This window comes from Mastigoproctus giganteus, chromosome 10 (genome assembly GCF_048544385.1).
Source record: "Mastigoproctus giganteus isolate SK-2022 chromosome 10, ASM4854438v1, whole genome shotgun sequence".
NCBI classification, from domain to species: Eukaryota; Metazoa; Arthropoda; class Arachnida; order Uropygi; family Thelyphonidae; genus Mastigoproctus; species Mastigoproctus giganteus.
In genome coordinates this window covers 30731134-30744799 of record NC_143584.1, presented here as the reverse complement: position 1 = coordinate 30744799, position 13666 = coordinate 30731134, and the positions used below count along the sequence as shown (strand labels likewise).

At 37.8% G+C, this 13666-nt stretch overlaps 1 long non-coding RNA gene across 1 annotated transcript in view; it reads right to left on the bottom strand.

Moving 5' to 3' along the window:
• Positions 1 to 9758, bottom strand: part of LOC150078929 (uncharacterized) — a 55947-nt gene extending 46189 nt beyond the window's left edge. The window contains exon 1 of the long non-coding RNA XR_016547531.1: positions 9315 to 9758. This is a non-coding gene — a long non-coding RNA (uncharacterized LOC150078929). The remainder of the gene's footprint in view (positions 1 to 9314) is intronic.
• Between the last annotated feature and the right edge of the window lie 3908 nt (positions 9759 to 13666).

Below are 13666 nucleotides of genomic sequence, written 5' to 3'. Positions count from 1 at the left end.
AAATTTGAACGATCGAAACACCTCAATGTGAACTACTTAATTCTGGCTACGTTTCGGGTACTCACCGGTTCCCATCTTAAGGCTTGTTTATGCAAAACTGCCTCTTGGGTAGCACAGATGGTATAATCGCCGTCCTCGCTAGTGTGAGGAGGATGGTGACTATACCAACCGTGCTATCCCAAGAGTGCAAATTACCTGTATCGTGTGATCGAGTTAAGCTGGATGAACAGGACTGACTAACTTAGCCACGGGTTAACAAAAAATTAATCTGTGGTTCAATTGCATAGTGGCCTTTACATTTTTCTAAGCTAATCCCAAATTATTTTACATTTCTCATTAAAACACCACGTTTTAAGATTAGTTTTGAAATAATAATCTACAGGATGATTCAAAATTCGCACAACTCGAAATACAAGGGCTAACTTCTCTCATTTTGTTAACCAAACGCCATCCTTAGAAAATTATTTGGCAACTCCTCACGCTGCTGATGATGAGGATTTGGTTTCTAATGCATTGGCAGCTGAGGCCATAATGTGCCAAGCCAAGCCTCTTCATGCACAACAGTGGGTGCCAGGTTGCACCTACACAAACTCATCCATACCGGTTTGTTCGTGTCATATTCCTTGTCTGAACATGTGCCTAATAGTCAAGGAATACTTTCTCAATCGTATGTGAAAGTCAAAGCCGAATTTTGAGGGGAAAAAAAAAACAAAATTTCACGATAGTAACATAATCTGGCAGTAAAAATATTAATAAATTTGAATCGCCCTGTACTTTGAAAATCGATACTTCTAAAACTTGTACACAAGTGTAACTTTATAGCTTTCTTAAGCTCCTCATACCCTCTTTAACTTCGAAGGTCAGCTGCTTCTAAGAAGTCTAAATTTAGCATTTCTTTCCAGGTTTTCCATCCCCCCATTTTTTTCGCGTTCCTTGAAGAGGTTTTTTTGTTTTTGGGAGAAACACAAGTTTCATAAATTCTGCTCTGAATGATAAAAGAAAACAGAACAAAAACAGAGTTAGAAAGAACAAATCATTACAGCCTTATTCAGAGGATTGTTTCTGGTGAAGAAGCGGGCATCGCTGCTGTGTCCATTTAAGAGATTTTGGTGGAAGTTGTAAAGTTTTTTATTTTGTCTACCGAAATATGGTTTTAGGTACATGGAACAGAAGGAGGTTATGAACATGGAGGTTAGGAAACAGAAGCAGATCACGTGACAGAGCATGGTGTTACATTTGCACATCGCGTTACCAGCTTGCCACCATTATCTTAGACACGGCAAATGCTTTTTTTTCCCTTCTTTTTCTTTTCCTGTGTCCCAGACGTGACAACATGGAAACACCCACTTCTAGGATACGAATTGTAAGTCTGATTACTGAGGTTGATACAGCGTTGCGTGATGAAGTACTATAAAAGTGGCCACATTATTATGGAATATTTTTCGTGTACTTGTCGCTAACCGGCATGTCTGAATGGAAACTGTGAAGCAATATCCTATGATGGCGTGTCAAAGATTTTACCCTGGGTGAGCGTTTCAGCAATTAGCGGACAAGATTTACCATAAATTTAACAAGAATTACCCACGTTTTTATCATGTAATGAACTCCCAGGAGACACAGGACGTGTAGACTAGCCATTGTAAACAGGGGAGACCACGTTTTTAACCACCCAAAGAGCAAGTTTTCTTTGAAATTACTATTTCGCATGCCAAAAGTTCTAACAATTCCTTAATTGAAGTATCGAGACTACCATTTAAACCGCAAACAAGGAAAATCTTTGAGAAAATCTCTGTGGGAATACGAGTCCCACAACTTTTGATAACGCAGTGCATGAGACTTTCATATCTCCACCTCCAGGAGGCACGAACAAACCAAGACGGCGATAAATCTAAAGATAAAAAACTTTTATGCGTTGACTGAAATTTCCTACGAGCTGTACTTTGCTTAAATTGCTTTTAATGAACTTTTTCTCCAGAACAATCCTCATGAAAATTGGTGTGCATGTCTATTAAGGATCATTATCCAATCTTTCCCATCATTCTATGAAATCCCTCATCATAGTCGGTTGAGAGCTTTCATCAGGACTATTACCTGCTATAAAGTTCACTTTCCTACGCCCTCTGGGAGAAACACACTTTTTCCTCCACTCTTTTGTTTAATGATAAAATTTAAAGCTAACTCTGGCCCTGTACAGATTACAACACTGTGATAACCCGAGTGCCAAACTTATGAGTGTTGGAGAGGAGGAAAAATAAAGTATTTCCGCTGAATATCCCGTTGTTGCATTACAAAATACATTGTGTTCTCTTCTCCTTGGTTAAATTATTACGCCCATCATTTCACCAGAAATTGGAAATACCACTCTCTGCTTGCATCATGTTTCCGTGATAGTAGGAGTAGTAAAAGGCACTGGAACGCCTAACACCCATAGAATCATCCAGGGCTTTGTTAACATGGAACCGGACGAATCCAGACGGCAGACCTTCCCTTCTAAACTTTACCCATTTGACATGGGAGGCGAGAAAATGAACAGAGAACGTTTCCTGTTTGCTGTTGTTGTTGCAGGCTGTTAGGCGCATCAGCAACTTAGGCCATATTGTGAATATATCTGTAAACCTAGTGTATTCTGTGGTCGATTTGCTGTTTGTTGGACACAAAACCCGAGTTTCCGGGAGAAAAAACCACGCTACTCTCGTCGGAGACCGACTAAGTCGGAGATGTTGTGAAAAAGGTCCATAAAAATTCCTCACATCATCGACGGGACTCGAACTCAGGCCTTTTCCACCCGGTGTGAGGAGGACGGCGATTCTACCAACCGTGCTACGCACCAGGGAACTAGAAGAAAATATTCAGAGAAAAATTTCCATATAAGCAAATGTAAAACGTGGAAATATAGACATATTTCAGATACAAAAAGTTACTTATTGAACCAATATGTCTGGTTCTCTTATTCACTGGTAGATATGTTGCAGGCGCAGTCGTAGAAGAGCTCTATAGCTAAACCACTGCGTACATGAAGGTGACTACTGAAATGCCTCTGATCGCTATGATCAAGAGATTTTGTAATTGTGCAAGCGATCAAGTAATTATTTCTAAAGGCGAGAACTGTTCTCAACTCTAAAATTTCTAAATTATATAAAATGGTTATTCAGTTGAACTATATCTTCGAAGTCAATCTTGATATCAAACATCAATCCATGGCGTCACCTTGACTTCGAAATATACTTTAATGCTAAGCGAAAAACATCAACAGCTTGGAAAATATGAGGATGCGTCGCATAACTCAAAGTGCAACAAAGACAGGGCCCCTTTTCACCTAAAGAAATCCCGAGCCTGTAGGCAGCTGATACTGTAGGCAAGAAACCCAGTGGCATTCAACTAGAAGATACAACTCTTTAGCGAAAAGCTTATCTGCGAGGATAAATCAAAAAGTAAAGAATCTATGTAAACCGCCATCAGACGGTATCAAACCCTTCTGGATTCACAGAAGAACGACAGAATGTTAGCGCAGAGCACTGGTAAAAGAAAGGTGTATAACAGTGAAAAGGGTTAGAAGTTGAAGAACATGTATGGTTGACGAAGACCTTTCAGTGGTCCGGTAATTCCGACATGTTGTAATAGGGCTTTAGGAGCATCAGCGACTAAGGTCATACTGCTCGTGTATACTGTCTGTAAATTGTGTGTTCTGAGGTCGATTTTCTCTTTGCTAGACGAAAAACCCGAGTTTTCGGGAGAAGAAACCATGCTACCCTCGCCTGAGACCAACTAACTCAGCCAGGTTGTGAAAAAGGCCCATAAAAAGTCCTCACGTCATCGATGGGACTCGAACTCAAGTCTCTTCCACTCGGTGTTGGGAGGACGGCGATTTTACCAACTGTGCTACCCACGAGGCCGCAATTCCGACAAAGGTAAACAATGTTGTTGCTTGAAGGTTTACATCAACCATGAATTTGCGTATTCTATCATACACGGCACCCTCAGACATCGCAAGTGTTTAGAGATTTGCGCGTAACTTTTAAATCAGTATTTCTAAAACTGAACTGACAAGGGAACTTCACTACGAATCTAAAAATAAACAGAAAAACATGGAATGGAAACACATAGAATGAAATTCCTTGTTTATCATCAAAACAAAAGTGCATACGGTATCTACCGCGGTGGACGCAGTCAAGAAATGCATCCACGCCTTTCAAATCACACGGAGAATCCATAGAATCAATTTTCCCCAAAGCCTGGCCTGCCCAATGCCAATATAAATACAGACATCGAGCTTTTATGGAAAAATTCAAAAAAACATTGAAAAACGCTTCTGTTTTCCATCTGTAAACCTCAATAGCATTAACAAACTCGCCAACAACCAATTTTCCAATTTACCACTGTAAGTTGGTGATATAATTTTTCAGAATCCAAAATGCTTCCAAATAAACACTGGTACTAATACGTAACCGCAACTCACAACAACTTAATCGTTAATAAAATTCTATGAATTCATCAAAAGCACTTCACGAAAGCCACAACAGACCGAGATGAATATCCTGCATTCATTTTAAAAACATTTTATGGGCGAATTCACAGAGAAATCTTTAATGAAGTTGAAGATTTCTTTATCAGCGGAATTCTAAACGAATGAGTAATCCCAACTCGAATAAATGTATCGTCCAACCAGTTCCCAAAAAGAACTATAAGGACACAAAAGACTTCCGACTGATCACTAATAGCTGCTCTGTGTTAAAGGTTTTAGAAAAGGCAGTGCAACTATGAACCATTTCATTTCAACTACAGATCTCAGCATCTACGTTCAGTGATAAAAATTAAAAATTTGGATTTAAAAAACCATCAATGATAGAGCCTAACCGGTGGGTGGTTGTTTCTTCGACCCCAGTTTCGCATGTAACAATTTCAGGTTCCTGTATTGGTTATTGTTATAAGGTTTTGGGAACAACGGCGACTTAAACCATACTGCGCCATATATCTGTAAACTGTCTTCGTTCTGTGGTCAACAGACCCAAAAATCGACTAATTGGGACACGTTGTGAAAAAAAGCCCATAAAAATTCCTTGCGTCACTGACGAAATTCGAATTCAGGTCTTTTCGAGATGTATCCTAAAGTAAATCTGGTATCTTTCTCGGATTTCACCTCATACGCTGCCGAGGTGAAACCAACTCGTTACCAAACAAGAAACTTCAAAGAAATTGTCTTGACTTCACAGGCCTGGAGCTTAATCCACAGAAAATGGTGCAGTTAGCAATAAATAAAAAGACATTAAAACTTTCTGTTGATGGCCAGACAGTCGACAAAGTTTCATCCAGTGCTGATCTAAGACTCAAAAGTCCGCTGAGAAACTATCATTTCAGCATTTAATCAATGTGAAGGGCAGAATTAAAAGACCACAATTTTTATTAATTTGAGATTCAGAACTCATTGGAGGACGAGACACCAAAACAATGATCCAGTACAGGAGATGTCTTCTAGCAGTGCCCCTGTACCAAGAAATATGGTCTTTGTTTTGATTCTAAAATTAATAAAATTTTTGGCATCGAATAGTGATTCTGAAATGGATCTGTATGACTGTAAAACAGCGTCTAACTATCTCTCGCTCAACCTTCCTATCTCATTTGATATTAAGCCATGGAAGCTTCGGATAATGGACACAAAAATTCATGCACTAACCTAATTTGGACGGAACAGCGAGTCAACTCGGGAACGAGGAAGGTGTAGACTAAATGTAAGTTTATTCTAAATCCTCTTTAAATCAAATGTCTGGAAAAGTAAAGATAAAATGTCCCCAAAAGCGCATGTCAATTTATCAATGAAATGGAAATTGATATGGAAACAGAGAAGAGCACTGTAGTGCCACCCACAACATCTGGAAGGAATATGTATGATATCTAATTGAAGCACCCAGCGGTACTTCTGGGTCTTCAACTTACCCGCCTAAATACGTCTTAGGATTTCACTGAAAACTTAAGGCGAGCTTTCCTTAGAGCAATAACAAAGACTATTCTGCAGGACTCCCGTATTTTGTGCAATTTTTATATCCTTTTGTATGTGGTATGATTTAAAATCTCAAGAGCATCTCAATCACTTAGTCAAAAAGTGTAAATTCAACTAATAGAAGTATGTGCGTAAACATTCTTTGACTCATACTATATATTTGTTACACCGTGACCCAATAGTGAGTTAAAAGTTAACTCAGTTATTGTAGGATTCATACCCGTTGAGCTACTGAAATGTAGAAGTTCAACGATCTTGAACAGCCCGATTAAGAGAGTATCTTTCTCCCAGCAACGCCAGTTCTCAAAGGTGCAACTTTGGAGGTGGCAGTATGTTGCCGAAGTCATAATCTCAATAGCTTGGGAGCCATTTCTTTGTCATTTCTGCCAAAGTAAATAATATCTAGTGACTTGAATGTCATTTTGTCCCTGGTACGTGTCTGAAAGCCTAAATATCTTCCGGTATCAAGAATCATCTTTAATTCGGGAAACGGAAAGCTGGAAACGTACACTGAATCGTCATAAATCACACTCAATAAATACATTAAACATATAGCTTAGAAATATGGTCGGATTCCCTCATACAGCGATTAGGTCTTTAGATAGCGTCATCGTAAATGTGATTTCTCAGTCTCCAACACCAATTTCAACAACCTTGAGATCAAACCAGTTGAACTTCGGATCAAAGAGAAAAACACTTTGCCACGTTGGCTAAACTCATCTCACAGACAGTCAAGGCATCAGAATCATCGAAATAATCACTCCAATACCAGACAGAGACAGTGAACGAAACTTCCAGCTCATCTCATAAGATTCCACCAGATGGAACGGGTTCTATGTCATGTCTACTTTTTTTGGGCGGTTTTATGTACATCTCAGTGGTAAAAAGGAACCAGGAAGGGCAAGAAATGCTCTGTTGTGCTTAATATGCTTTCTTTTAATTCCAAACACCTCTTTAAACGAATTTATATGAGTCTTTAAAGACAAAACCAAGTTTTATATTTGAAGGCTCGTTGCAGATTCCAGATAGATTTACTCCTATAGATAGAGTCTGCAGTCCAACATGAATTTTAGTTCCTATTGCATGTTTCTTAATGATTCGCTATTCAAAGGACAGTTCTTAAATTGTCCTTTATGTTCGTTAAGCCAAAATCTAGCCACGTTCTTCATCAGGGATTTAGACAATAAAAATTCCTCGCGTCATTGATGGGCTTGGATTCGAACTCAGGTCTTTTTCACCCCATTTGGGGAAGATGGCGATTCAACCAAATTTTGTTATCCACGTAGACTTCAGTTAGAGTTATGTCAGATCGCTTATTATGATCAAAATTATACAGATCAAACGGTCCACTACGTTTAACGAATTCACTGTTTTGAATGTCTAAGATGTAATCAGCTACCCTAACGTTTGATGAGGACTGATGGCATTTTGTAGCTGACTCGTAGATGCAGGACAAAAAAAAAAAAAAAAAAAAGAAAAAAAAAAAGGTTAATTAATTTTTGGAGGAAAAATTGGCAATGTTTCCTTAAATATCTGTAGCTTTTATCAAGTGTTTGCGGCCAGCTGCTATAGTCCCTATTCAAAACATTGAAGTATCTGCCAATAAGGATTAAAAAGATCTCTCCCTTTTCCATTTTCCCACGGGGACATGTCTTTTAAAGATTACTTAAAGTTTATTATATAATAAATATTTAAAAATAATACAGTTTATTATTTAGAAAATAATTTATTTGCATTACGTGAAACCACAAGATCTCCATAAATTTTCAGTATTGATATTCCCCCCATTAATGGACAAGACCAAAATATGCATCTAGAAGGGTTGTTGTAGGCTTTAGGCTATCAGCAACTTAGGCCCATGTATATAAAATGTCTATAAATGTGTGTTCTGTGATCGGTTTGGTGGACGAAAAACCACGCTACCTTCTTCTGAGCCGACTAACTCAGCCACATTGTGGAAAAGACTCAAAAATTCCTCGCGTCATTGACGAGGGGGGGACAGTAATTTAGGGCACCCACCCTAGAAGGGAGCACTTAAAAAATTATCATACTACCCCTTTACATGGGAGTTTCCCTCAAACGTTTGTTTCAGAATTAATATAGATCAATATTACACCTTAAAATAATTATTTCCGAAAATAGTTTAGTTCAGTCTCGAGATATTTGAAAACAGCAGCAGTGTCTCGTGCGATTTCATCTTGACCATTGTAACAAGGGATCATGGCCATTGCCAAATATGTTAGGGCAAAGATATTTGCAATGGAGGAAAGTGAATCGCGTTACAAAAACCATCACGTGTCCATTCAACAGTCTTGGTACAGATGAATATATTGTGAAAAGTAATGGTGCCTAAAATACAAAGGGGGGTAGGGGGGGGCTTCCTCCACCCTCTGATTCTTGTGATTTGCGATGCTGCTTTAGTCTGCTAAAATAGACTATTAGGGTGGATTAGATTAATTAAACCCACATTAAAATAGTAAACCAATATTAAACTTCAATCATTTGGGGTAATAATAGTTAAGGCTGCTCAAAGAACTGTTTCAATTTAACCTTGTAAATAATTCTGCGACAGTTAGTCTACACATGGTCAAATGTAACATATAAATGAATAATTCGTTGGCATTAATTTGTGTAGCCTGGAGAGAAACATGAATATTTATTTTATTTAATTCATAAGGGGGGAAACTCCAGAATTAATCCTTTAAATCGGAATATTTAGTTTTATTTACATTCAATTGCAGTATTTTAAATTTTAATGTCGATTTGCATCCAATCTTCATCTATTCTAAAGATTATTCTATTTACATTCCAAACATGCCTTAGCTTCACAGAAACCAGAATTGTAAATAAGAAAAGCTAGCATGGCTGCAACGTGAGGGTATGTCATTACCATTATGTTGACTCCCCCTCCCCCCCGCACTATTTCCACATATCAAAACAATCTTTATTTTTTACTAGGATGAAGCATCGTGTCGAAAGAGAATATCGTACATTTAAATTTCACATATTCCAATAATTTATATTTTGAAATAAAATAAGTAACTGGGATTTTCACAGATGAGACATTATTCGTATCTGGTAAAGTAAAAACCAAACCAAATATAAAATGTGCGTGGTTATCTTCGACTGATGGATGTGTTACCAATCAACCAACCACAACACCGATGACGTCACAGCCAAGAAAAAATTACCGAAAAAAAAAAAAAAAAAAAAAAAGAGAGAAAGACGCCCAAAGTGAGCTCGAATGGACCACTTTTATTCTAAGATTAATGAGCCTGTAAGCCCACAGGATGCAGCGTTCCTCTAGGCCTAAGCTTACCTTGGTTCCTGTTCAATCCTTTTCTTTCCCATCTGCCGACTTGTCCCGAGTTGGCGTTGAAGCTTCGGGCGAAACCCTATCAGGTTGTGCATCCGCGATGGCGCAGACAGGAGAGAAAGAGCCCTTGTTATGGTGACTGCTGCTACAGCTGGATGTTGCTGGGCGGTCGGCGGACCGACAGTGTGTGTTTTGTATTATCTTGCCTTTACCCCTTCTGACTCCGATCGCGGCTTCCAGGACCAACCTTATTCGGAGAATGGTGTGAACCCACTTGGTCCGTTGAAGCAAGCTGTTCTGAGCTACTGTTTGCACCTCTTTGACACACAACTTAAAATAATCCAGATAATTATTCGCAAGATAAGCTCTGCGAGCTTCAGCCTGCCATCAGCTGTGGGTGGGAACGGGCAAAGCGAACTGGATGCTCTGATTGGTCTCCATTTATAATTACACCCTATCGATTGTTCCAGCGCCTCACACATTCTGCGTTCCTTATGTAATGGGCTTATAAATTGCACTGCACTGGCTACCCCCACCGCTACAATAATGAACCGCTAATTATTTTAGCCGCTTTCTACAGCCCTGCGTTGTTGTGATGCGTGCCTGTGTCGCTACGATTGGTGCTCACTGCACACATCCATTTATGGATAATAGTAATTTACAGCTCGCATTTTAGCATATTTTCCAACATCATTCCTCCCTCCCCCCCACCACCATTAACTAAGCAACTATGTGTAGCTACCTTCTTGACAAATGTCCATCGAAAATGCATTCAGTATTTCTATATATTATGTATCGATAACTGAACTGATAATTTGCTTATATTTACTATTATTATCAGTGCAAAAACATGCTTGATAATTTTCAGTGAAATTATATTTCCACCAATATAATTCAATGCGAAGCCACAGCTGTTATAAATCCTTGGCAAGTATTAGATATATTTCATCGATTATCATCACTACTTCATGACAATATAAATCTTCAAATGGTAATACAAAATCCTTTATTATTCCTTAAACTGCGCTGATACAAAATCCTTCATTCCTGATAATCCACCACTGATAATACGAAATCCTTGCTATTTCTGACAATCCTGAATGATAATTTGTTTATATTTACTCAGTTCACTATTATTATCATCAGCGAAAATATTGATAATTTTCGGTGAGAATATATTTACATTATTAATACATACACCATAATAATAATAATAGAAATCCTTCATTACCAATGCGAAGCCACAGCTGTTATAAATCCTTCCAAGTATTAGATGTATTTCCACCACCCCTTCATGACAATATAAGCTTAAAATAGCAATACAAAATCTTTCATTCCTGATAATCCTCCAGCGATATATGAAATCCTTTATCATTCTTAAAATCTGGTGACACAAATCCTTCAAATGATAATATAAAATCCTTTATTCCTATAAACCTTCAACCTAAAATATAAATCTTGAAATGATAATACGGATTCATTTATTATTCGTATAAATCCTTCAGTGATTTAAATGTTCACGATTATATTCACCACCAATATTGTATTCATCGCTAATTTACATTTCTGTGATTATCACCACCACCATCGACAATGTCATCATCTTCGTATAAAGGACAAACTAATTTCTAGGAATATAATTCCTCCCACAATGTCTTCTCTGACAGCGAATTTTGCCTTCAGTTGTGTTCTGCATTGCCAGTTCGATATACGCGCATTCCAACATCAGTTACTTCGGAGAAATTGAAGCGTCTACACAAGGGAGACGAAAGGAAATGGGAGACAAAATATTTCCCTCAGTGTGATACTGGTTGAAAAAACATAAGGCCAAGCTCTCAGCTCTCCACATATATCTATCTTCGGGATTGAAAGCCTTGTCACTCTCCAAGTCTCATAGACAGCGTTTCTTCTCGATTATAATTACGGCTTGTATTTCTGCGAATGAAAACAGAGCAATCGTAGACAGTTCCAAGTATTTCTCGTTCAAATTTCAGAAATATTTTTCCAAATGATAGATTTTGAATGAGTGGAAGAGAGCAGGAAGAAGGCCACTACATCCAAAGATTGTTAGGTTTCTGCAAGCACTTTGGTTTTAAAGTGTTCAGATCGCGATTTACATTCCAGCGAGTACTGGCATATCTTCACCACACACATCATTCTGCCTGCATTTGTTAACCTGGAGCTACAATCAATAATAAAAACAGGCGATTGGAAGAAGTAGGGATCGCTTATGGCACAGTCAGGATAAACTGAAATTGTTACAGCCGGTTTAAATCATACGCCATTATAAATACTCCAGTATTGGAATACATTTTAATACGATAAAACTAAGTAACATTAAATATGCTGGCGTATAAAATTTTTGTGCATTTTTGTTGCATTTTAAAATAAACGGTGGGGCTGTGTTTTCGTCTGTTCCCTAACGATATTCTGTGATTCTTATTGGTCTCAATTATTGTCCTCTTATGAGCTCAATAAATTTAAACCAGCTGTCAAAAGGTTGAAGTTTCTTTTTGTTTACTATATCCTTTCTATTGACTAAGCACGATCCTTCGAAAATAATATTGTAATCAAACAGTAGCACGAGAGAAGACCGACAATGAAGAGCGGACTATAAATCATGTTTTCCGAACACATACTCCACATTAAAATTCTCCAAGTAAGAAATTCTTACCGATTTTTAATATTGGAATATCAAGAAGGTACCTTTGCGTGGGCATGCAGTCTCACATCAGTACAAAATAACTCGTTCGTATGTTTAGGCCATGTCCAATTTGTCCAATGGTGGTCTCGTTTTTTTTTTGAATAAACTCCCCAATATGGGATTCGTTTGTTTGGTGGGAGGACTGGTGAGGATGAACCAGGTCGATTCCTGTTTAGCTCCCGCAGATTGACTTCCATCATCAAAATATATCAACCCACCTTAATCGTCGATTCTTACCATTTGATCAAGTGTTCGGCTATTTCTTTTCACCAAATAAGAATCATGTTTTGTGTGGAATACATTTCTTTGAAATCATGCTTTTTTTAGGTAGATGGAAAGAAAAATTCCTCTGCTAGTAAGTGGAATTTTTCTTAGTGTTGAAATTAGTTAATGTGGTTCTGTATTTTACGATGGGTGACTAGCACTTGTGGTCAATTGCTGGATGCTATTTCGGTTGTACCTTAACTATGCTCACATAGAATCTAAAACAGTTCCATCTTATGTAATTGTGGTGATCATGAACTTCCACTATTTTGTCGATAAGAGATCATTAGTCGTACTGACAGATATGATACAAATTAAAGTTACCAAAATTTTCCATATATGTGTGTTCCAAAATTATTAATCCTTTGGCAATAGTCATCTTCATGTACACTTAGTCTTAAGCATACGTGAAAATGGCTTGGTTGCAATTGAGGTTTTAATATTTTAATATTTTTAGTAAGGAGAAAAATACACTTTAATACATTGAAACTCCACCTGAAATAAGATCTCTGCATTTCATATTGTGTGAGGAATGGACAGATGGGACATGTTTTTAACCGTGAATGCAAGATACTTTTGAAGCAATGATATTAGGGAATATGTATAATTCCGGACACTTGTGAGGAAGTCGCCATCTAGGATTTGTTTTGTACTCAAAGGATTTCCTTTCGCTTAGTAAGAGAAACGTTAGATTTCTTCAGATGTATCTGCATCATTAATATGACGCAGATACATCCTTGGACAATTTTATATGCCGTTGAATAACTTTTAAAATGACCGATATCTTTCTCTCAGTTAACTGCGAATCTTTAAAGTTCATATAAATCTGCAGCCATTGTCAATCCACTGCAAGATGGAAGTCTCCTCAAGAAATCATGTTGAGGGAATGGACCATAATCTGCCACGCTGGTCCAGTGCGGGTTGGCAGATGACCGTATTTAGCAGTCAGAGGGGCTTGAACCCAGGTCTATTCGGAGAGCGTGTGCTATTGCACGCCCGCCCCTGACCACTCGGCTACAGAGACCTTAAACTTCATATACTGCACTTAAAGTATCTTTCGTGCATTGATATGCATTTCTTAAAACTTCTTTTTAACCACAAATTAGCAAATAATTTCCAGTGAGCCTAAAAATATTGATGTTATGATAGAAAGATACCAGAAAGTTTCTTAAACAATAATATTGTAATTTGAATTGTAATTTAAACTTATTTCATGCCTCCAGAAATAAGTTTAAAAAGAAAGAGTTCTAGGCTGTCTTAGAAAGTCACTGATATGAAAAGATCAGGAAATTTCGGCCATCAGCAATTATTCACATTATAATTTCAAAGTTCTGCAGATAATTTCTAAGATATTTTCACGCCCACAACGGTTTTATTAAACTCGGGC